This window comes from Macaca fascicularis, chromosome 18 (assembly GCF_037993035.2).
Source record: "Macaca fascicularis isolate 582-1 chromosome 18, T2T-MFA8v1.1".
In the NCBI taxonomy this organism is placed as follows: Eukaryota; Metazoa; Chordata; class Mammalia; order Primates; family Cercopithecidae; genus Macaca; species Macaca fascicularis.
The window spans coordinates 68,514,621-68,535,774 of NC_088392.1; the positions used below are offsets into that span (position 1 = coordinate 68,514,621).

At 41.8% G+C, this 21,154-nt stretch overlaps 1 protein-coding gene and 1 long non-coding RNA gene across 12 annotated transcripts in view; one reads left to right on the forward strand and one right to left on the reverse strand.

The window, feature by feature from the left end:
* GREB1L (GREB1 like retinoic acid receptor coactivator) overlaps positions 1 to 18,410 on the reverse strand; it is a 296,105-nt gene extending 277,695 nt beyond the window's left edge. For all 11 annotated transcript variants that reach the window (XM_045377770.3, XM_065534044.2, XM_005587065.5 and 8 more), the window contains exon 1: positions 18,252 to 18,410. The gene's annotated coding sequence lies outside the window, so the exon portion shown is untranslated. The remainder of the gene's footprint in view (positions 1 to 18,251) is intronic.
* Positions 18,411 to 18,434: 24 nt separating this feature from the next.
* On the forward strand, positions 18,435 to 19,989 carry LOC135968264 (uncharacterized). Its single transcript, XR_010582907.2, has 2 exons — positions 18,435 to 19,368; positions 19,639 to 19,989. It is a non-coding gene; the product is annotated as an uncharacterized lncRNA (long non-coding RNA).
* The last annotated feature ends 1,165 nt before the right edge of the window (positions 19,990 to 21,154 follow it).

The window sequence follows — 21,154 nt, forward strand, 5'->3', positions numbered from 1 at the left end:
TAAAATTGCTGAACATCCAAATTTCTAAAAAGTGAATTTATAAGAAAACGCTTTAAGATCTATGTTTCAAATACTTATTTCTCAATATAAACTACATTAGTAGAATAGTTTTGTACTAATTAAATAATCTTATATAATGTGATTTAAACATAGTCTGAAGGTCCAAATAAGCTTTCATTCATTTTCTTTCTAAACAATAATTTCCCATGCCTTAAATTTCTATATAAAGAACATCTCAAAAGCAGTATACTAACTCAAGTTAGTTTCTGCTCTATAAGACAAAAAAAAAGGATATGAGTTGAACAGTGGTCAAATTCATACCCCCACCACGAAAAAAAAGGAATGCCACATTTCAGTACTATTTATAGGTACCTTAATATCCATGAACTGTCACTAACAACTTAAGAATCATACCAAGATTTTCTTAACATCACCAATACCGTTTCAAATTTTATAATACATTCAATGCCTCATGAACAAGTTAAAAACATCTTCTAGTTTTTAAAAAATTAAATGGGCATAAAATTCCATTTAAGTTCAATTGAATTCTTTTGGAATTTAGGCATTGGGAAACAAGACAAAAAACACCTTTACATATTATGCTATATAAATATTTTCCTATATTAGTAATGGTTTGAGGAACATGGTTTGAATAAAATTAGATCTGAATCTAGAAAAACACAAGTCACGTTACTGTGTTTTAACTAGACTGTCAGTTTCCTCAAGGGCAGGGACAGTTCTTCATTTTCCTTTCTCTCTCCACAGCATCCCTTACAATTATAGGTGCTTAAAAAAGACTTACTAGCTTACTCTTACTGTTAATTTCCTGCCCAATGGTGAATTCTATTATCCCTACTGAATAAACACCTCTTGCTCAGTAGAAAAATTATGAGAAAAATTATTTTTAAGGAAGGGACAAATGTATTTCATGGAATCATTCCTTTTACCCAAATGAAAATTGAGAGATAGTTTGATAATTATTGCTGCCAATTATTACTTCAAATCCTTTTAAAAACTCAGTATAGGTTAAACAAACCTTAATCTAGAATAGAATTATGGCGTCTGTTTGCAGCATGTGAACTTTAGCTTTAGAAGGGTAAAAACCATACAGATGTCCGGTAATCTCCCATGCAACAGTATCTAAAATAAGCCCACATTGTTTTGATTTTGGAAGTCTTGCCCATTTAAAATCTAATAAGCAATATGAATTGTAACAACTATACTGTACAGGAAATGTCACATTTTTCAAAACACTTTTTTTCCAGACTATCAATTCCATGGCTCTATTCCACTATGCAGTATTATCCTGGAAATACACGGCTTAGACTATTTTTTATTAACTAGGATATTTGTTGGCAAATTTAAAGCCCATATTACTTAAATTATATAGGTACAGTTGTAAGTGAGTAAATTTGATGATCAATTGAACATGCACAAAAGATTATAAACACATCATCATTTTGTGTAATTCAAAAACAAAAGGGAAATGAAATGTATCTCCCTTCACCTCTGCCACAGAATTGTTTTGAATTTATTTTTCCTCATTACCATCCTTTATATAAAGATAATGCTACTGACCTAGCTTCCAAAGGGCATGAGTCTTGTGTTGGTATTTCCAGTCAACATAATAAGTTTATGTTGTTTCATTACCCTCCCTTGCCCCAACTCCTGTGTAAGCAGTGGCTTAGATCAGAAGGAAGTTCGGCCTAGGTTAAGGATGTAATACATAGCCATGGAAGAAAGTTAACAGTTCCTACACACCTGTTATTATTATTTGTCAGTAACAAATATTTATTGAGGGGGTAATTATGAGCTTGGTCTTAGGTGCTGGGGATAGAACAGTGCGCAAAAGGGACAAAGCACTTGCAGTCTGGTGAATAAACTCAAGATCTGACCCCACTGGCACCGTTCCTTGTTGACCAAAACTGAGCCTTGTACAGCCTGTTACCCAAAAATATGGCAGGAAATGGTCCCCTAGTGGTATGTGAAAAGGCTAGTATGCCCCTTGACAGCTACCTATACCACCTTCAGCAAGAACAGCAACATTTGCCACAAGTTACCTTTCTAGGTAATATAACACATTGTAAGATGCAATTCCTGACATCCAGATCTCATAATCTAGTGGAATCACAAAACAGGTCCCCAAGAGTATGACACAGAGGCAGGAACAAAAGCTTTAAATCAGCCAGACTTAGCTTTGAATTCTGACTTTACAGTGACTACCTGAAGGCTCTTGTGAAATTTACCTAAGCCTTATCTGAGTCTTAGTTATCTCAGCTGTAAAAGTGAGAATAATGATGCCTACTTTACAGGGCTGTTGTGAGGATTAGAAATGATACGTGCACAATGTGTGAGGTGGGGTACATTTTTAATAATTATATTGTTGAATTAAATTATTAATTTCTGCTATTAATTAAATCAATGAACAGCAGGAGAAGACTAAGCAGAGAAGACCTTTATGGAAGTTTTTAAAATCAAAAGCTATGTTTTGTGCATATACACATACTCTGACATACATACACTCTCTTTGAAATTCCAGATATGCAACTATGCCATGTATTACACTGTTCCATCACAGTTCTCACTCTGGAGGCAGAAGTTGAGATAATGCATACCACTGGCTCAGAGGTCTTTATGATGACATAAAACCTTAAACATTTAGAATACCTGAAATACCATAACCAGACACACATGTGCAGACTCTGAAAAATCTTCAGTAGATTATGCAAATGGTCCATTTAATACCTACCGATATGAAACAATTCTGATACAACTTTTGACCAACAATACTGTAAAAAATACCACAGCTAGTATTTGATTGCTCCATTAAAATGCACAAGTGGGGAAAAGGTTATTTTTACATGGTCTAATTTTTCCAGAAAAGAACTTGGTAACCTTTTTAATTGGGAGGCAAACACTTAAAACGAATTGCGGCCGGGCACCGTGGCTCATGCCTGTAATCCCAGCACTTTGGGAGGCCGAGACAGGCGGATCACGAGGTCAGCAGATCGAGACCATCCTGGCTAACACGGTGAAACCCCGTCTCTACTAAAAATATAAAAATACAAAAAATTAGCTGGGCGTGGTGGTGGGCACCTGTAGTCCCAGCTACTTGGGAGGCTGAGGCAGGAGAATGGCTTGAACCCAGGAAGCAGAGGTTGTAGTGAGCCGAGATCGCACCACTGCACTCCAGCCCGGGCAACAGAGTGAGACTCCATCTTAAAGAAAAAAAAAACAAACTAATTCCTACTCTCTAATAAAGTCTGAGACTTGTCATTCAAATTCAACAAGTCTAATGAGGAAAAATAACTAACACTTCCTGAGAGGTTGTTTTTTTTTTTTGTTTTTTTTGTTTTTTTTGAGGCAGACTCTCGCTCTGTCACCCAGGCTGGACTGCAGTGGCACCATCTCGGCTCACTGCAATCTCTGCCTTCCGGATTCACGCCATTCTCCTGCCTCAGCCTCCCCAGTAGCTGGGATTACAGGCGTGTACCAACACACCCGGCTAATTTTTGTATTTTTAGTAGAGACAGAGTTTCACCATGTTGGCCAGGCTCGTCTCAATCTCCTGAACTCAAGTGATCCGCCTGCCTCGGCCTCCAAAAGTGCTGGGATTACAGGCATGACTGGGAGTCTATTTTGTACCAGCCATCACGCTTGGCAGCGTTGATTCATTATCTCAGAAATGTGACCTGTTTTGGAATCAAATTATGTGGCAACTGTCTCAGAGTAAAAAATATCAAGTGTCTCAGGAAGGCAATTATTTGCTCAATAGAGATTTTATTCTTAATAGATTAGATTGATTTTTGTACCATAAGGTAATGAGCTTACCAGAGAATGTAGTTGTTTTCACATCAGTCTGTGAAATTATGCACAAAGAGAAATATTCCTCACCTTAGAACTAAGTGAGTTGCTGCTAGTCATGACTACCCTGTTACTATTCCATCTTGATCATTCATGGTGCTCTAATTTGTGAAAATGCACACCTAGCTATTCCCTAATGTTGCCAAGACCTTAACCTCCTGCTCCAGCGATTTTCAGGCCATTATTAAGTCATCAAAGTAGAGCAGCCAGAACAGCTACCTGAATTCTCTATTAATCAGGAGAAGAACCCTGGTTCAAGTGCAGAGTTCATTTGCCACAGACAGGTGCTTTATCAACTATGGCTTCAGAAGTTTGACTAGTTTATGTTCTACAAAGAGAATCAAAAGATCAGAGCACTTTAAAATAGCCATTTTTTAAAATGATGCAAATTTATTATGGGGAACATCCTCATATACTACTCGTTAGAAATATAACCAAGATTTTCAGGTTTATTTCCAACAAATAAAATTAAGAAAAAAAAATTACAGAAATACTCTATCATCCATATTCAATACTGCAGACAGTATGATGATTTTCAAAGAACTGCCACGTAAATATACTACAGATTGACAATTCTGTAGAATGTAATTAAGCAGTCAATACTTCATATTTACTATGCACCCAACTTTATATTCGACATGTTGGAAAATACAAGTGATAATATGCCACAGTACCTCCTCTTAAAAGGTTTATGCTCTAATATTCAGGAAAAATACTTTGAGACAATTAGAGAATATTAATATCTATAATGAAATTCTAAAATTTTATATATAAACTATGAATGCTATACAAGTCTAGAGAAGGAGAAAATTAATGAAAACTCCAATGGTCAGTATATTTCCATAAAAGAAAGAAACAAAACTAGATCTCAAAGCAGTGTTCTTCATCTTTATTGGGCATGAAAGTGGCTCAGGGCCAATTCCTAGGGCTCCGAATCTGCATTTAAACAGCATCTCAAACAGTTGATTTTCATTTAGGTGGTCCATAGTTTGGCAAACACTGTGTAAATAATAGGTATGATTTGTAAGAATTTCTTTTATTATATATTTTTTTTTTGAGATGGAGTCTCTCTCTGTCGCCCAGGCTGGAGTGCAGTGGTGTGATCTCGGCTCACTGCAAGCTCCGCCTCCCAGGTTCACGCCATTCTCCTGCCTCAGCCTCCCGAGTAGCTGGGACTACAGGCGCCCACCACCACGCTCGGCTAATTTTTTGTATTTTTAGTAGAGACGGGGTTTCACTGTATTAGCCAGGATGGTCTCGATCTCCTGACCTCGTGATCCACCTGCCTCGGCCTCCCAAAGTGCTGGAATTACAGGCGTGAGCCACCGCTCCCGGCCCTATGATTTGTAAGAATTTCTAGAGCAGTGCTGTCCATCAGAACTTCCTGTGATTATGGAAATGTTCTATTCCTTCACTATCCAGTAGAGTAGCCACTTAATCACATGACTACTGAAGTGGGACTTGTATGCCTAAGGAACTAAATTTTAAATTTTAATTAAAATAGCCACATCAGCTCTAACAGGGAGAACTTTCTAAGATAGTGAAATATAACGTGTCAAGGCACAGGTAGGAATGCACATGAGCAGGATAGACAGGCAGGAGAAACAATTGATTGGCCTGTCTAGAATAGAGGTTTTATATTAAATTATCATGGGGTCAGATTATGAAGAGCCTTAAAGGGAACTAAGGAAATTCAATTTTATAGCACACATTGCTGGTTGCCTAATCAAGCCATTTCCTGATCTTCTTCAATATTAACAGCCCCACAGTTTGTACATGTTTACCTCAAAGAACAGACCCTTCCCCAGGCTCTGGAGTAAATCTTGAATATTCTACCTCAGTTATGGTAATCCCACTTTCCTTGTCAGTGACTGGCTGACGCATGACCATGCAGTGAAGTCTCACCAAGATTTGGGACATCAATGTATGTAGGTAAATTCTTTTAAAAGCATTTAGCCTGAATATAAAGAGCCTTTTTCTGACTCCAGTCAAAGCTGTGTGAGGATCTGAGTCGTGTGTGCTGCAAATATCTTGGGACAGTGAAAAGACAAGCTGGAAGACAAACACCAACAAGCTGAGAATGGTGGAGAATGACCAAAAGAATCTTGGTCCTTGAGGACATTGTCAAGCACCCAAATTAACCCAAGAATTGCAGTGCCCTTCCTGCCACCCTGAGAAATGTTGGTGATATAACAAATTCATTACTGTTTAATACCTTTAATTTTTTGTGTTTTTTTTTTTTTACATGCAGCTGACAGCATAAGACTGGGGTGTTAATGTTTAAGGTAACACCCTTTGGGAAATGCTAAGGGAGGCAACTGGTACCTATAAAAGACATTGGATCATTTGGAGAATGATACAAAACAATGTTCAAGGATTAAAAATGACACACACGAAAAACAGAATCGTAGAGTCAAGCAGACCAGCTTAAAAAGTCCAAAAGCTGGCCGGGTGCGGTGGCTCAACCCCAACCCTGTAATCCCAGCATTTTGGGAGGCCGAGACGGGCGGATCACGAGGTCAGGAGACCGAGACCATCCTGGCTAACACGGTGAAACCCCATCTCTACTTAAAAAAATACAAAAAACTAGCCAGGCGAGGTGGTGGGCGCCTGTAGTCCCAGCTACTCGGGAGGCTGAGGCAGGAGAATGGCGTGAACCCGGGAGGCGGAGCTTGCAGTGATCTGAGATCCGGCCACTGCACTCCAGACTGGGCGACAGAGCCAGACTCCAACCCAAAAAAAAAGTCCAAAAGCAGCTGGGCATGGTGGCTTATGTCTGTAACCCAGCATTTTGGGAGGCCCAGGCAGGCTGATCACCTGAGGAAAGGAGTTCGAGACCAGCCTGGCCAACATGGCGAAACCTGTCTCTACTAAAAATACAAAAATTAGCTGGGTGTGATGGAGCATACCTGTAATCCCAGCTATTCGGGAGGCTGAGATAGGAGAATCGCTTGAACCCGGGAGGTGGAAGCTGCAGTGAGCCAAGATCATGCCACAGCACTCCAGCCTGGGAGACAGAGTGATACTCTATATCAAAAAAAAAAAAAAAAAAAAAAAAAAAAAAACCTGAAAGCCCGGACAGCAAAGTGACACTCTATCTCCACAGAAAGTTTTTCAAATTAGCCAGGCATAGTGGTACACACCTGTAGTCCCAGCTACTCAGAAGGCTGAGGCAGGAGGATCCTTTGAGCCCAAGAGTTCGAGGCTGCAGTGAGCTGATTGTGCCACTGCACTCCAGCCTGGGTGACACAGCAAGATCCTGTCTCTAAGAAAAAAAAAGCCTGGAAGTCAAAGTTACCAAAAGATTTGGGAAATATTAGGGAAACCATATTAGCAGTATGTAAAATCATTAATGCATATAGATAAATACTTGAAGCAGAACTGTAGTAACAGTTCACTTTGTAAGGACGGTAGAATTACAAGTAATGTTTCTTTTTCTGATTTGTTAATATTATTCTCATATGCTACTATTTCTATTTAAAATCTAAACACATTACATATAATCTCTCTAAATGTTATATATTCGGTTTTTGAAAACGAGAAAAAATTCTTGAAATAGGTAAGCATGATGGCTTACACCTATAATCCCAGCACTTTGGGAGGGCAAGGCGGGTGGATCACCTGAGGTCAGGAGTTCGAGGCCAGCCTGGCCAACATGGTGAAACCTCAACTCTACTAAAAATACAAAAATTAGCCAGGTTTGGTGGCACATGCCTGTAATCCTACCTACTCGGGAGGCTGAGGCAGGAAAATCTCTTGAACCAGGGAGTCGGAGGTTGCAGTGAGCCGAGATTGCACCATTGCACTCCAGCCTGGGCAACAGAGCAAGACTACACCTCAAAAAAAAAATTCTTGAAATATGTTTTCTCTATATTAGTTGCAATTATAAGTATAAGAAGACACTGTGAAACAATATGGTAAACCAGAAAACATGCAGGACTAGTTTAGTGACCTTGGGCAAGTCAAGTAAACCCTGCAGTGTTTTCCTCTCAGGGTAGATTGATCTATGGCTCTAAAATCCAACAAAGCTCTGTCTTAAAACAGAAGGAAACCCTTTTGAATACAAATGGGCAATTGATATCAAAATTAAATTTTCTAAGCTCTGTTCTCATCATTTGGCTTATGAGCTAAGACTGAAAGAAAATAAAAGTCAATCTCCCTCAAATTATCTGAGCAAACAGGAAATCCTGGGAAATTATAAAACATAAAAATTATAAAAATTATAAAAACTTTAAAAAAACTTTCTTTTTTGGGGGGTGGGGAGGGACAGTCTCGCTCTGTCACCCAGGCTAGAGTGCAGTGGTGCTCACTGCAACCTCCGCCTCCCAGGTTCAAGCTATTCTCCTGCCTCAGCCTCCTGAGTAGCTGGGATTACAGGCATGCGCCACCACGCCCGGCTAATTTTTGTATTTTTAGTAGAGACAGGGTTTCATCATGTTGTTCAGGCTGATCTTGTACTCCTGACTTTGTGATCTGCCCACCTTGGCCTTCCAAAGTGCTGAGATTACAGGTATGAGCCACTGCGCCCAGCCGAGATGGTGATCTTTTATTTGCATATGGTACAGATATTTTTCCCCCATCTATCACATGTCTATGGTATGTATTTATGGTTCTTTTTTACTTTACAAAAATGTTTTTAAATTGTGTTATCACATGTCTGTCTTTTAATATATAGCTCTTGTTTCTTGCTTGGCTTAAATAAATGCCCTTCAATGAAGTAATGGTTATTTAATTGTGGAATACATATGCTATAGATTATTTTTATAGGATATTGTATAATAATTTAAAATAAAGACAAGCTATACCAGTTAACTTAAGAGTTATGTTCCTCATGTTTTATTATTAGGTGAAAATTAGAAAGATATGATAGTACATATACGGTACTAAAATATATATAAGGGTACATGATCATGGAAAAAGTTGTAACAACATAAATAGATCAGTGACATTGTTGAAGTGAAAAGAAAGGGGAAAGGGAAAAGACAGCCCTCAAATTTTTTAAAAAAGTAACTACAGTTTTCGTTTGTTTGTTTGTTTGTTTTTAGAGATAGAGCCTCATTACATTGCCCAGGCTGGTCTCGAACTCCTGGCTTCAAGTGATCCTCCTCCCACTTTGGCCTCCCAAAGCACTAGGATTACAGACATGAGCCACTGTGCCTGGCCTACAAGTTCTTAAAAAAGCATAACATGATCCTATTTATGTAAGAATATTTATATTGATTATATATAAATATGCATAGAGATGCACAAAAGAATGGCTACCAAAATGTTGATGATGTTTGACTTAGTGTGGTTAGATTTCAAGAAGAAAAAAGGAAGAAGAAAGGAAACAAGAGGAAAAGAAAGAAAACATGAGAAAAAAAGAGATATAAATGTGCCTTTTCCAAAAAACAGAACAGACTGTATGGGTGAGAGGCAGAACTCTCAAGTGAAAAGGTTCCCCCATCCTCTGATGTGGATACAAATTATGGTAACAGCCTCAGAGTTCCCTCAATACCCCAAAAAGATATACATCTTAACTTATATTAGTATCCATTTAAATTGGTTTAAAAATACAGAGAGATATTATACCAATTACATCTTCTCTTCACACTGTAACCTATACAGGCAGAGGTGACAACTTTAAGTGCATCTGCTCTAAAAATAAAATTACGGAATGATACATTTGAGTAGTAGTTCTAAGACCTGTGTCCATAGAAACCACCTGGGAAGACACTTAAAATGCACATTCATCCTCTGACTATGGCAGAAAAATTTTTTTAAATGCACATTCATGGGTCCCACCCTAGAAATTCTTATTAGTAGGTCTAGTGATCAATAATCCGTATTTAACAAGCACCCCAAGCAAATGTGGCAGGAGGAACTGACAGATCATGCTGAAGAACAGCAAATTTCAAGATGTTTTCTCTCTTTAGAAACTGATTAATCAAAGAATCTTGAGAGTTTGGTGCACTAGAGAGAACAAAGAATTTGAAGTAAAAAGATATAGATTACCTCTCTGACCTAATCCCCCATTAGCTCCCTCACTTGCCTCTCCCCATCAGCTCCCAGGCCTCCTAGTTGCCCCTCTAACAACCAGCTGAAACCCTCTTCCCCTAACCTTTCCAATGGCTCAGTTCCTCACCTCTTTGTGTCTTCACTCAGGTCACTTCTCAATGACACCTGTGGAAAATCGCAACCTCCAGCTTACTTTCTAATTCCCTTTCTGCTCTACTTTTCTCTCTTGCACTTCTATCTAAAAAACATCATATTTTCCTCAATTTCTTTTGTTTATTGTTTCATTCTCCTGAGAACAGGGATATTTGTCACTTTCTTTTTTCTTTTTTTTTTTAAGACGGAATTTTGCTCTTGTTGCCAGGCCGGAGTGTAATGGTGCAATCTCAGCTCACCGCAACCTCTGCCTCCAGGGTTCAAGTGATTCTCCTGCCTCAGCCTCCCAAGTGTCTGGGATTACAGGCATGCACCACCATGCCCGGCTAATTCTGTATTTTTTTTTAGTAGAGACAGGGTTTCACCATGTTGGCCAGGCTGGTCTCAAACTCCTGACCTTAGGTGATCCACCCACCTTGGTCTCCCAAAGTGCTGGGATTACAGGCATAAGCCACCACACCCGGCTGGATATCTGTCACTTTTCCTCCCTGCAGCATCCCCAGCACCTAGAACAGTACCTGGATAGAGGTCAGATTTAATTTGGCCAAGATAAAACAACTGAAGCTTGAGCAATTCAGTGATAGAAGGGAGATACCACTAGTAAGCAGACAGTTTGTTAATAAAGATTTCTTCCTGGGTCCTGTCAGAGATTCTGATTCAGTAGGTTCGGGATGGGGCCTGAGATTCTGAATATCTAACAAGAATCCAGCTGATACGGATGTTATTTAGAGAGTTCTCAAGTGCCTCTGCTCATGTTTTAGTAAAAGTCAACTTATCCTACTATAAGAGCTGTTGGCTAAAAAGGGAAAGCTCCGTCATACTCATGTGTGTTTGTGACAAAAGAAAAAGTGATCCCCAAACCCCTTGTAACTAAGCTATCTACCAAAATAAAAGATTCTACAATAGAAATAGTTTCACAACATACATAACACTATTTTCATAGATATTTACTACAGCTTGATTTTTAATAACGTGGTGTTTAGGTGGTTTCTAATTTTTTTACTTTCATAAATAATGTTTCAAGTGATATTTTTGCTATATGTCTTTGTGCATTTGTCTAATTGTTTTTCCTTTTTTTTTTTTTTTTTTTTTTTTGAGGCAGAGTCTTGCTCTGTTGTCCAGGCTGGAATGCAGTGCCATGATCTTGGCTCACTGCAAGCTCCGCCTCCTGGGTTCACGCCATTCTCCTGCTTCAGCCTCCTGAGTAGCTGGGACTACAGGTGCCTGCCACCACGCCTGGCTACTTTTTTGTATTTTTAGTGGAGATGGGGTTTCACCATGTTAGCCAGGATGGTCTTGATCTCTTGACCTCGTGATCCGCCCACCTCGGCCTCCCAAAGTGCTGGGATTACAGGCGTGAGCCACCATGCCTGGCCTGTTTTTTTCTAACAAATTCCAAAAAGGGAAATTTCCAAATCAAAGAGTTTAGACCAGCACTGTCCAACAGAACTTTCTCCAGTGATGGAAATGTTCTATACACAGTCCAACGTGGCAGCCACCAGCCATGAGCAACTATTGAGTGCTTGAAATGTAACTGGTATAACTGAGAGACTGCATCTCTGGTTGTATATAATGTTAATTAATTTACATTTAAATAGCCACATGTGGCTAGCAGCTACCATATTGGACAGGGCAGGTATAGACATTTAAAGTCTTGAAACATGATGCCAAATTACTCCCCAGAAAAGTTGTAATCATTTCCCATCAGTCTTAGTATAAGAACAACCATTTCTTTATCCAATTGCCAACATTAGATTTTATCAATCTACTGAATCTTTGTAATCTGAAAATTAAAAAGTGTGTGATTTTAATAGACATTTCTTTGATTATTAATAATGTTGAATGGGATGGTTTCTTCCGTCATCACACTCATTCAAATGCAAATACGTTCACCCATATTATTTAACTCAGGGGTTGGAAGTTATCTGGCTTCCAGATTATCAGGTCCATGTGTTTTCTTTAAAATGTATCGCCAATATTTAAATTCACATACAAATGTGAACTTCTAGCTTCACCTGAAAAATCAAATGGCCTAGCAACAGTGACCCACAACCCCAAAAGGAAACAATCAGTGGAACCTTAGAAACTCTGCCACTCTCAGACTTTCTTGTCCACCAGAACTCACCACCTCTATTACTTTACAAGTGCCTTGCTTCACAACTCAGATTTACTGCTTCCATGCATCTGAGTTTACAATGCCTACCTGAACTAAATTTTGAGAGATTAAAAGACAAATAGCAGCCAATAATAATAGCTAATTATCATTCCATGGTTAGCATGCAAAAATAATTTATGAGATTTCTGGATTATTTTATAACTAACATTTAACTATTAGGAGAATACGTTTTTATTGGGTGCTGAAGTTTCTTACTCCCTAGAACAGTGGTTCAGTATCAGAAGGGTTGTTAAAATGCAGATTGGTAGGCCTCATCCCCAGAATTTCTGATTCAACAGGTCAGAGTGGACCCCAAGAATCTGCATGTAACCTTAAGCTCCAAGTGCAACTCTACGTCAAGATGGGGTTTTCTCAAAGATATGGCCACTCCTAGAAGGGCAGTGACAATATGTAATTTTGACAACATAATATAAATTTGTAGCTCCTTTTTTCTAAAATATGTCTACATTTATTATTTCATTTTATCTTCAAAATAAACCTATCCAGAAGGTTGGTAATTAGAGCAGTAATTGTTAATCCCATTTTACAGAAGAAAAGTAAAGCACAGGAGTTAAGAAAGTCTCCTAAGCACACAAAAAGTTGGAAGAGCCATAACAAGCAGGTCTCCTCCTAACTCCTAACCTTGGTAATATAGGCAAACACGGGAATACAGGACACAACTGGTGCTTGCTTCTGCAGACTGGCACCATAAAAATAGAACTATGACCAGGAACAGAGAAGACAATACAAGATATAGTTCACAGCAACAAACATTTATCAAGTGATTATATGTTAATCTATGCTAACATGGCTACAGTCCCTACTGTAGGGACTGCTAAAGATACTCATAAAGCATAGGGAAAAATAAAAATAAAATCTGAAACCACAACCTTGAAAAGATAGTGAATTCTCTACATCATAGGTCAAAAACAACTGCACTGAAGGGTGGGGTGGTAGGGGCAAACACAGAGTTGGGTAGAAGAGTCACTGTGGGACTCCACATCTAGACTTGAAGGAGTTGCTATCACCAGTCAGTCAAGAATGGGAGGGAAGAAAGCGTACACAATAGGGAGCCCTCCTGGGGCTCAACAACACAAAGAGCTGCTGTTATCCATGTTGGGTGTGTATTTGCCAAAAACATCAGGGCTGCTGGAACTCCAGAACTCACAAGGGCATGCGTTTTGTAGTCTAAATTACCTTGACTATGTAAGAACTCAAGTCAGTGGGCATAACTTCATTATCCATTTGTAGCCAAAAGATAACATGATTGGAGATCATAAATTTTCTGAGTTTTCCTCGAGTTTTGAGAAGCATTCCTAGTAAAATTCCAGCAAACTGTGATCAAAATAATACTAACCATAAATCAGCTCTTCAAGGAAGCTTGCATTTTCACTTAAATATTGTTTATATCTTAGTTAACAGCTACTTTTTTAAGATTCAAAATAATAATAGTAATAGCTAGTAAATATTACCATAGACTGAAAATACAAGAAAACTACAATTAGTTTGAAAAAAGTCTATTGGAAAATTTGGTTCACTATTCATGAGTGGTGTAACTGACCATTCCCATATGTCCACTCCTTCTGGTCCAGCTCAAACTGACTGAAGTAATGAAACTTCTATCACTCAATTTGGAAAACTGCAGCAATATGGCAGAAAAAACGATCCCTCACTTTGTATAAGACCAAAGAAATGCAAATCAAAAGAAAGGTATAAAATGTTACACTGATCAAATTAGTAACAAAAATATGTTTTAACATAAGCACACAGATTGTTAATGACAGTACAAATTTATGTAGTCCTTTTAGAAAGTAATGTGGAAATTACTGTAAATCTAGAAATTTCCTAACAAAAATAAGAGCTAACATTTATGTGTTTCATGTGTTATTGCTTTTTATCTTAACTTTAAAGAACTATTAGTATCACCCATTTTACATCTTAGTAAGCTAAAGTTCTGAGAAAATAAATTACTTGTCCAATATTGCCAATGAGTAATGGAGCTAGGTTTAAACCTAGAACCTCTAATTTTAGAACCCACCCACTTACAACTACATTATACTATCCCTCCAGAAAAAAATGATCCTAAGGAAGTTAAGGGAAAAAGAAGAAAAGAAATAAAGTTACTTGTATAAGAATAGGCATTATAGGCGGGGCATGGTAGCTCATGCCTGTAATCCCAGCACTTTGGGAGGCTGAGGCTGGCAGATCACTAGGTCAGGAGATCCAGACCATCCTGGCTAACACAGTGAAACCCCATCTCTATTAAAAATACAAAAAATTAGCCGGGCATGGTGGTGGGTGCCTGTAGTCACAGCTGCTCAGGAGGCTGAGGCAGAAGAATGGCGTGAACCCAGGTGGTGGAGCTCGCAGCGAGTGGAGATTGCGCCACTGCACTCCAGTCTGGGTGACAGAGCAAGACTCCGTCTCAAAAAAAAATAATAATAACAATAACAATAATAGGCATTATGTTTTTTATGCTGGAAAATCAAAAATAAAAAGGTTTAAGTTAATAATGAACGTCCATTGCATAAACTTTTATAAAATTATTATAAATAACGGGAAGCTATCGAAAAAATGTTTATAAAAAATCAGGGTGAAAATTATCTGCAATATAAAACATTTGTAAAAATATTCATTCATATGGCAAGATTGGGAAGGGCGCTGGAAAAAAAACTATTACCTTTTTGAGGAATTTCACTACTGGTATTGAATTTTCTTTTGTTTCTGTCAGCTTTGTTCATCAATATTACTCTAAGTACCCTTACAAATATATTCTTCTAGTTCTTATGCTTAGGATCCCAAACAACTCCTAAAGAGAATTTATAATTCGTTTATATTAGACTTATTCAAAATAATTACATATGTTTCATCGGCGGTGCTTTTAGAAAGTTTCAGCTTTCAGTATGAGGTCTCTATCTTAACAACAACACTTTTTTTTTTTTTTTTTTTTTGAGACGGAGTCTTGCTCTGTCGCCCAGGCTGGAGTGCAGTGGCCGGATCTCAGCTCACTGCAAGCTCCGCCTCCCAGGTTTACGCCATTCTCCTGCCTCAGCCTCCTCAGTAGCTGGGACTACAGGAGCCCGCCACCTCGCCCGGCTAGTTTTTTTGTATTTTTTTAGTAGAGAAGGGGTTTCACCGTGTTAGCCAGGATGGTCTCGATCTCCTGACCTCGTGATCCGCCCGTCTCGGCCTCCCAAAGTGCTGGGATTACAGGCTTGAGCCACCGCGCCCGGCCAACAACAACACTTTTTGCAATCACCGCTTACAGGGTACCTTTGAAATCCCTTAATTTAGACCATACATAGTGACTACAATTAGCTAATTATTTTTACTTTCACAACTTTACAATCACTCCTCAACTCCTGTCCCCATCATTAGCCCAAAGGCTGCAGGTACTTTACAAATTAGAAGTTTCCTAATAAGAACATACTCCCTAAGTGAATATTTATCAAGTAACTAAAATATCTTAGCTATAAGGGATGTTCATAATCTAAACACTTCAGAAAAGTATTAATTATGTCAAGTCTCTTTCAAGTAGGTAAAGTTTACTTCCACTTGACCAAAAAGAAGAGTTTGGTAAGAGTAATTTTCCTAAAAATGGCACCCTGAGCTGTGGGAATTCACTCTCCTTAGCCACACAAGGTGACATGCAGAGGCCCTCAGCCCGGTGTTTGGCCTCTATCAGCAACGTAAACACACATTCTGTGGGTAAGGAGAGTAGCTGTTCTCCTATGACATCAAACTCATAAGAGCAGGGATATAGTTTAAACATCTCTAACTTCCTCTTTATGAATCCACCATTCAGGAATGTTTTTTGTCACCCCACTAACATCCACAGTCCAAGGGTTATCTTTAGCCAGTTTTGGGACAACTATTTTAATCATAGAACTCTGGAGCTCGAAGGACCCTTAAAAATCAATTAGTTCAATTCCTTTGAGTGGGAAACAACGTATCTCCAAAAAAAGTTACGTTGTGTGGCGGGTTTGTGGCAAATCCAGGCCCAGAATTAAGAGATGCAACCAAACATCTTAAACTTGGCCTTCGTATTGATCCTTTACCACTAACATCTTTCTATTATGTCATGTCAATGGGAGTATATACACGTCCTTTCAGTGTTTTCAGATACACACTGCAGTAGACAAAGTAAACTACTACAGTTCTCATTCTCCACTTCATAAAGAATTCCAAAATGGAGAAAAAATTCAACAAAGATTGCAAAAACCAGTGTAGGGAAACTGGTGTGTGTGCGAGAGAAGATACTAGTTTAATAGTTTTGCTTTCCACTGCATACTGTTCTAAGATTTTTAGTCCTCTAATTGATATTCAAGGTAATAATTGTCCACATTTGGCTAAATAATTTCATGTCATCATGCGTGGGTATCAAGTTAATAGTCATCACCACGAATATATAGTTCAGTCTTATATTCAATCTCTTGTATATATCAATCTATAATGTAATTCCATTTTAATAGACTTACGGAAAGATATACAAAAAACGTGCAACAGTGGCTGCCTCTGAGAAAGATGAAGGCTTGTATGGAGGGGAGGAGAGAGGGCTTAATTTACACTGTATACTCTTCACTGTTGTTTGAAATGTTTTACCCTACTTATATTACTTTTCAGTATTCATTCATTAAACATTTTCCTCTTGAAATACATACCTATATGCATGTAATTGTATTACTAAACACTCAACTAATTTTTTTCTTTTAATTTTTCAGTATCATTCATAAAACCTCCCAGAAAATTTCAGCAAAGAAACATCACAGTCACAACACTCAAAAGCAGAATTCCAGGATTTAAAGTCTAAAAACATATAGATGAATGAGAGGTTTTATTAAGGGGGATTGAGATCAAAAACCTTCTGTGGGAAAGCTCTTCCCTGTATTTAAATGGCTAGGTTTAAAAATGTGAGTTAAGCAGGGATTCCCGCCTCGAGGCGGGACGGGGAGGGCGGGGGACCAAAAAAAAAAAAAAAAAAAAAAAAAAAAAACCCTTACGGTATGAAAAGCAAAAATTAAAATGTGGTTTCTATCTTCTCAGCCAGGGCCAGAGGGGCGCGTGGGGAGGATAAGGACCTTGGAACCGTCACGTTCACCAGAGAAAGGGGCAAGACTGAGGAGTTTCTCCAGGACCCGCAGCCTCGGTTAGAGGTAGCGGCCGTTCCGGGCAGATGAGTCGCGTTCGGGGACGTTCCTTGGACTCACGTAACTGAGAAACCCCACGCACTGAATCTCCACATGTAATTTCCTTTTAATGGATCTGGGAAGAGGGACGGCGGGAATGGATTTCCTTTAACGAGTCTCCCTCACCCTCCCCGGCCAGGGCGCACCTCACTCGCTGTCTGCTTGTGTCAGGGTCAGCTGTCAACACAACTCTTTGTGTCTCATTCGGAATAAGAGTGGTCCTCAGCCATGCACAGAAAAATGGACACGCTGGCCGGAAGACACGCGCGCCCGCTTGTGACGAAGTGACATTTGGTGTGGAGGAAAAAAACCCACAGACACCGAGCGAGCGCCCAGCCACCTCTGGACGCTCTCAACTTTCCCAGGCTGAGCGCCATCCATCCTCTCCCCGCCACCTCCGCGGCGCCCTACCTGTCGCCCGCCCGCCTGCCCGGCACCCCCTCACTGCCCCTGGGCTCGGGGAGACGGACCGGGCGCCCCCTCGCCGCCTCTGCCCCGGGCCCCCCGCGCTGCTCGGCGCGCCGCAGCTCCCTCGTCCCACCCCCGGGCCGCCTCGCTCCCGCCACAAAGGCAGCGAGTAGAGCCCGGTGACAGGCCTTCGGCCTCTGGGCGCGGACAGCACGGCCGGGTCCCTTCGGTGGACGACGCGAGGCGGCAGGGAGGGCGGGCGCGGCCCCCAGGCTGGCACTGGCGCTCCCTCGCCACCCGCACGCGCTCCGCTCACACCCCCGCTGCGCTTCCCATCCCTCCGGAAAAGTCCGCCGCGGCGCTTCCCCGCGCGGCCAGGGCGTCCAGCCCGCCAAAGGGCAGCTCCTGCCGGTCACAGGCGAGCTCCCGCGCCCGGTTCGCGACCTCTCACCCCCCGCCCGCGCCCCGGAGTCCCCGCGGCCGCTCACCTGGCCCTGGCGGGGCGCGAGGGCAGAGGACCGGGGGTGGCCCTCGGCTCGGCCGGGCTGGTCTCCCCACCCCCAGTGCCGTTCCCTGCGCCGCGCTGCGCTCCGCTGCTCCGGTCGCCCGCCTCCGAGGTGCTAGCGCCGCCGGCGGCTGGCGTCTCTGGCAGGCGCGCGGTCCGCGCGCTCAGTTCCCCGGGGCGGAGCGAGGCGGCGGCCGCCGCAGCCGGAGGCGGATTCCTCAGGTGCTGCCCCTCCCGCCGGCCCTGGCCTCCGTGGCTGGGACCCCCGTGCCCCCTCCCCCCGCCCGGCCTCTCGCCTTCCCGCTGCCTCGGCGCCCGCGAGTGGCTTTTGGGGGTCCCTCGCCCTCTGTGAGAGTGGTGGGCGCGCATTTCTTCCCCACCCCCTCCAACGACGCCCCCCGCCCAGCTTGTGGAGCCCTCGGTGCGCGGTCCTCACGCCTCCATTCCCAAACCCCGCCGCACTGACGAACGTGCGGTCCCTGTGGAGTGCGGAGGCGGGAGTGTACAGGGGGTTGTGCGGGGTGGGGGGGTCTTCTGTGAAAGAGGGCTGCACCCCAGTGTGCTGACGCGCGAAGTCAGGAGGAAATTATTTCCCCCGGAGCCCGCGTTCATTCAGCGTGCTCTCGCCTCTGCGCGATTGCTTTCTCTGTTCACTGGACGGCGGCTGAAGAGTCCCAAGCGTGAACTCGGCCTGGGCAGTGGTGGCTCGGAAACCCTTGGCCTTTTGCATAAAGCGGGTAGGGTGGGGGCAGGGAGCGGACAAAACCAAACAAACCCGGGAGCTCTGGCCCAAGCCGACTTTTGCACCTCCTGTAGCACGCCCTGCGGCCCCGGGCCCCTGCACGTCGGGAGCCTCCCGGGACCACGGGGAAGGCTCCACCCCAGGGCAGCGGCGTCCAGCTGGCCCTGGGCCTTGACTACGGGGAAAATGTTCTCGAGAGATGCTACGTCCCGGTAGAGAGATTTCGCTCCACTTTTCACAGCTGGCGACTTTTGTTATTAAAGATGCAGCTCCATTTTTAAAATTAATTGTTGCCACAGATAGGCGACTACACCTCTGGAAGCAGCAGCTCCATGCTAGATGTGGTGGAAGAATCTAGGTAAGGAAAGGCTGATGTATTTTGAGTGCCTTTGGTGCAGTACAGCCCGGGAGAGCTCCCCGTGTGCGTGGGAGTGGGGAGGCAGCCGTGGTGCCCAGGCCTGGGTGGGTTGGAATCACTGTCAAGTGTTAAGTACCATTTAAAGACATTGTCAATTAAAGTAGTTCTCATACGATGTCCCAGTACTTTTTGTTTGCTTGTCCTGCATTTTTCTTTTTTGCCGTATCCGAAATACATTTTTTTCTTTCCTGTCACTTTTGATCTATGCAGAGGGAATGGACTGGAAATTTGGAATCACCAGAAAATAACTCAAGGCATCGCTAAGCTGTGACTAACAAGATAAATGATTTGTTCGAGGTTTGTCCTTTCCCTCCTCCAGTCGGAAGACATAGCTGTCTTTTTTTTTCAATCATGTTTTGTACCTTATGGGGTTAAGGAGCTGAAATATTTTTAATTTACAATTGAATCCCTGTTGTTGGGCCTTTAAAAACACATAGAAACATTGTTAAGTGCCACAAGGGTGGGAAACATGGCTTTCTCAGTCATTGCTGTACTCTCCCAATTCTGGGTCATGCACCCAATACAGGTTTAGTAAATAAAATCCGTATGTTTTTGGCCCCACGCGGTGGCTCATGTCTGTATTCCCAGCGCTTTTAGCCTGGGTGACAGTGAGAGAGACCCTGACTCAAGTGTGAGTGAGTGTGTGTGTGTGCGCGCGCGTGCGCGGGCTTTAAAATAACTACAACAGAAAGGTGCAGATAATTAGCAATAGTTAAAAAGAATCCAAAGTCACTTAGTAAACTCGTCACGAGAACTGGCCATACACGTGGAAAAGACAGTACTGTAGAAACCTGAAATTGCAAGTTCACCTGGTGAATATAAACTAAGCTCATAGGAAGTTAAAGCAGGTGAGAATCTTTTGGAAAATTCAACCATCACAAGGCCTAGGTCTGTAGAGTGTGTGGGGGTTGGGCAGAAGCAGAACACCTTCCAATTTAAAGATAAGGAAACTGAAAGATGAGCAGCTTTAAAGTAAAACCACCAGTGCAGTTTTCTCTCTGTTTAGTTCAAGGGCCATTTGTTGAGCGCCAAGTACACTAGACCCTAAAAATGTGAAAGCAAATCTGGCAGTCACTAAAGGACCTTAGTCTAATATTACAGGACTTTGGTATTCATTCTTCATCCATTCAACAGATATTGAGCACCTACTGTGAGTTAGATGGCATAATATACCAGTAGTGGTGGTGATTTATCAGTAAACAAGGCAAGTCCCTAATAAAGGTAAAAGTGAGAGTAATCTATATATCCTGGTATATTGAAGAGAGTTCAATGTCATCTTCATTAGACAACAAACTCCCAGCCAGGTGCAGTGGCTCACACCTGTAACCCCAGCCCTTTGGAGGCCGAGGCAGGTGGAACACTTGAGGTCAGGAGTTCGAGACCAGCCTGACCAACATGGTGAAACCCCATCTCTACTAAAAATGCAAAATTAGCTAGGTGTTGGTGGTGCACACCTGTAATTGCAGCTACTTGGGAGGCTGAGGCAGGAGAATCGCTTGTGTCCTGGAGGTGGAGCTTGGAGCAAGCCAAGATTGCGCCATTGCACTCCAGCCTGGGCAACAAGAATAAAATTCTGTCCCAAAAAAAACACAAAAACAAAAACATTTCACGCTTCTTTGTCCTGAATTCGTTTATATGCCTTGCCTTCCCTTTGGGATTTCTATGTCCCTCATCATGCCCAGTAGACCTCCATAATTATAAAAGATGATAGGGTTCAGAGTGAATA